The following is a 4,318-nucleotide window of genomic DNA, read 5'->3' as shown; positions in this document are numbered from 1 at the left end:
GCAGAGAGCTATGGCGGTATCTTTGGAAGCTGTTTACATAGCTAATAATATACGATGTAACCATGGAGACAGTCAGTCACGTGAGCTAGCGGTGCATGTTTACTACAGTGAATAAGGTGATTGTGTGCACAGCGTCCACACGCTGCACAGGGTAAAGACATTACTTCAATATTGTTTTATTATTTATATATATTTGCCTTCTGCTGACCATCACCTCAGGTTCACCATTACAGTTTCAGCATACAAATGTCTAAATATGAACACATTAAAAAAAAAAATCATGTCTCAGAAATAAGCACAGCTGTTCATGTTTGTCATTATAGTTTTATTTGTAAGAAAATTGTGAACTTCATATTGTGTATCAAGTCAAAGAACATTTGACAAGTCTGAGTCATTCCTTTGCCCTATGAGAGCTGGAATAAATATATATCCTGACAGTTACAGATGAGCAAACTTCAGTGAAATGTTGAAACAGTAGAGACAGGTAGAAATGGGATCGGACTAATCTTTGCTTAGTCAGATACCTCCTGTGTTCAGTCCATCATATTAAAAAACAAACAATAGCACGATCCGTGTGATTTTGCATCCATTTCCAAATCGTAGTCAAGCAGCCCACTCTCATACATAGGTAACAGAAATGTCTCTAATGTAGACGTGTACAGTGTAGTGTAAGCATTAAAAGATCATAAAGGAAACACTAACATTTATGTGAAACTAATTGTAATAAAAAATGAGCAGGTGCTTTATAGATTTAAAATAAAGAATCTGAAAACAACACTTTTTTTGGTCTAAGTGGTCAAAGTAGAAAACAAAACTGATGTTCAAGAACAAACCGTAGCTGCTCTAATATTACACATCTCCATTGTTGTGGTGAACAGACATGTTGCTTTTAAAACCACATGCAGTGTGTGACCATGACTGTCCACTGAGACCATGAACACCACTGCGCTGAAGTCTTCTTCTTCTCCTTCTTCTTCTTCTTCTTGCCATCAGAATGGAAGCAGACAGAGCACGAGCTGCTTTGATCTACAGAAAGGAAAAAGCAGAACATCTGAGCTGAAACCATTAAGATAGAAACAATCGTTCAATGCAGTCTCTCAGGTAGCTTAGCCTGCTGCAACTGTTGATACAAGCTCAGTACAGTTAACACAGTGTCGGGGAACTCCAGTGTGGGAACTAGTGGCTTTAGGTTTGTAGTCATTTAACTTTCATCCATTCATTCATGTAATTCAGGAGGAAGAAATGTCAGGCTGGTGCAGGCTGGTTACATGCATTTACTCCCATGCTGTCTTTAACCAAATGACTTGGTTCATTTTATGGCTGGGCTGTATGTGGGGCTATATCATGTTATTTGGGCAGGAGTACCTGTCCCTTGTTAGGCTTAGAAAGTTTCTCCATAAGCAGAGCTTCTAACTGTTATAGCTTTTAGCACATCTGTAGCTGTGCAGGCTGACAGGTTTTTAGTGGCTCTTTTTACCCCACACTGGTTGTGAGTGTGTAAATAGCCCCACTAGTTCTTTTGGGTTGCAGTTAACTTGGGAGGAAGGGGTGGGTCTGCCAGGACTAGATGAATAAAAATGATCTGGGATACATAACTTTCATAATGCATACATATATCTCTATCAATTAAACCTGGCCTGAGGGCTGCCATTTTTTACATTCAGTTATTTCTCTTAGAAATGTTGGATCTAAATAATGAATGTGTTACAGTTAAACTGAACTGGTCAGTGTAAATGGCTCATTGGGACAAAGAAACCTTTAAATTAAATACCATCACCTGATATCGAGTGTCAAACAATATCAAAGCTGTAAAAGCTGTTTACAGTCAGAATTTATAAAAACTATGATTGTAAATAAATTCAAACAAGTGAGCTTTTCTCTTTGTGCTGAATATCAACACTGTGATTTCTTAGACTGTAAGCTTTACTTCAGCACAGTTGTAGAAGCCGTCACTACAAATGTCTTTTGATAACAAGAAAAAAATACCTTTTCAGTCCACGGCCTGAAGTTCTTCTCCAAACATCTTCTGCCATCGGCTTTGTCTGCTGGTTTGAAGACAATAAACCACAAAAAGATGATTTAGTCACTTTGTCTGCATCATGCAGCTCGCATGTGTCGTGCAACGATGTTGAATAGCCGCTGTTATCCCTCTGCTGTGTCAGTAGGATTGTACTGTACAGCATCTCATTGATATGTGAGGAATGCTAATGTAACACGATAACAGACATCTGGTCTTACATCATTAAAATATAAAGGGCAGGAGATATTTAGATATTTATATTTTATAGCTGACAGATATTACTAAATAGATAGAATTTACTAAATGGTTGAAAACATGAAAAATATGTCCATAATCACAAATGACCATGAGAGCCAGTAGAATGAATTCAACTGGACACTCAAAAGACGTCCTTAAATGTTCTTTAAGTGGCAGAACAAATGAACAAACAGTTAATCGCTTACTTGAGATGAAATCTGCTCAGCTACTTTGAAAACAGCTTCTAACTGGTTGGTCCTTTAACAGGATGACTGCTCAGGGGTAAGGCCATCATGCAGTCCAGCAACCTTTATGGTTCTGCTTTGATTCACCAGGAACTATTAGGGAAACCTTTCAGCGCCTCCTGTGAAAGACACAGGCATAAACACAAACATTTATTAACATGTTCCACAGTCTTCCAGTTCGATTTTCTCATCCTGTGGACAACAACGTACAGAGATGCAGGTTTATGTTAACTTTTGTAAGGTTTCTTTACTGAACACATCCAGCTGCAGCTCCACTGTGATCCTGAACTGGATAAGCACTTAAGAAAATGTGTCAATAAATGCACAAACATCAGTTTACTATATTTATCCAAACAGACTGGACCAATAATGCTTCACTGAGTTAGAGACTTTAACAGTCTCTTCTATGTAAGAATGTCTCGTGATAGACCTGCAAATTTGACAACAAAGATTTTTCAGACTGCATGTAGCTGTCCTCTATGTCAGCTAACACATTTACATTCATGTCATTCACACTTATTTCTGCTTTCCCATTTTTACCATTAATGCTTACATTTTGATTACCTTGAGTTTGTAAATGATGAGATTACATAATTGGAATACAATGTATCCAATTCAAGGTCGCGGGAGGATGAAGCCTATCCCAGCTGATACAGGACAAAGACAGGCTGCCAGTTATCGCAGGGCAAAAACAATACGTGTGACAGAAAATCCACTTAAATGTTTGATATTTCTAATAATAATCAAAATTATGATTATTATTTAAAATATTATTTAAAGGTTTCTTTATAAATACATTTAGAATTTTTTATAACCCCTAGAATATAAACCTGAGCTGTTTCAGATTCTGACCTCTGACCTCAGTGACCAGGCTGTGTCCTCACTGCAGCTCCCTCTTGGAAGTACGTCTGCTTCTTTTCTTCCCCCAGTGATGACCGCCTGCCCTTAATATCACGTACTGTACCTGAGGAACAAAAAAGGACAAACACTTGCCTTCATTTAAGAAGTACATTCATACAGAGATAATCTATGGAAACACACTAGTTCACCCTTTGGGAGGAATCAGTTCCTGTGAAACATTTCTGTAAATGAACATCATGGAGAATGAAATGAGTTCTTCAGGTGACTCAGCAGTCCCACACTGACAAATGAAACTTCTGTGGAAGAAGAATCTTTACACCGTAACTTTAAGCTAGCACCATAAAGACGGTAAAACACGTAATAATATCTACAAATGCATCTTAAAGCCGTTATATTAGCACTCGCTGTATTACTAACATAAGCACATTAACATTATTGACACTCGCTGACTTTTAATAGTCATTCTATAAATGCTGTCCATTTAAATGGTCTTACCTGTAACACTGCTGTATCCACCGGATTCCAGCCAGAGTGGATTCTGGAGTCTTCCCACGCTCCTGTTAGTGATCCTCCATCTGGATGGATGATAACAACCTTCTGAACAATCTAGCAGGTGGATGGCCCATATCTATGGGACTGATTTGTGCTAATAACGCCCATTGTATGGACTGATAACAGCCGAAGCGGGTGAATAAAGTCACCGTGTCGCTAGCTGTGCCATTACCCAGCATACACCTCTCCCTCCATAAATGCAATAAACGATACAAAAGTAATGGCCTATAATTAATTTATCTGCTGTTTCTCAGGTAGTTGTTTACATTATATAATATATTGTGTTCAGTACACGTCACTACAATGTGATTTCGGATATGTATAAATATACGGACAACAGGCTCTTGTCGTCAATAAACAACGTTTAGGGAGCTCTATAGTATTCAATGAGAGGACCCTGCAC

At 38.3% G+C, this 4,318-nt stretch overlaps 1 long non-coding RNA gene across 2 annotated transcripts; it reads right to left on the bottom strand.

The window, feature by feature from the left end:
* Positions 1–986: 986 nt before the first annotated feature.
* On the bottom strand, positions 987–3,921 carry LOC109197117 (uncharacterized). 2 transcript variants are annotated; one of them, XR_002058431.2, is made up of 5 exons: positions 3,859–3,921; positions 3,355–3,466; positions 2,464–2,621; positions 1,987–2,045; positions 987–1,026 (listed from the first exon to the last, which is right to left on the bottom strand). It is a non-coding gene; the product is annotated as an uncharacterized LOC109197117 (long non-coding RNA). The 2 variants fall into 2 exon arrangements; XR_002058434.2 differs by lacking the exon at positions 3,859–3,921 and adding an exon at positions 3,552–3,662.
* Between the last annotated feature and the right edge of the window lie 397 nt (positions 3,922–4,318).

This window comes from Oreochromis niloticus, linkage group LG23, assembly GCF_001858045.2.
Source record: "Oreochromis niloticus isolate F11D_XX linkage group LG23, O_niloticus_UMD_NMBU, whole genome shotgun sequence".
In the NCBI taxonomy this organism is placed as follows: domain Eukaryota; kingdom Metazoa; phylum Chordata; class Actinopteri; order Cichliformes; family Cichlidae; genus Oreochromis; species Oreochromis niloticus.
The sequence above is the reverse complement of the archived record's forward strand: the minus strand, read 5'-3'. Positions and strand labels throughout refer to the sequence as shown.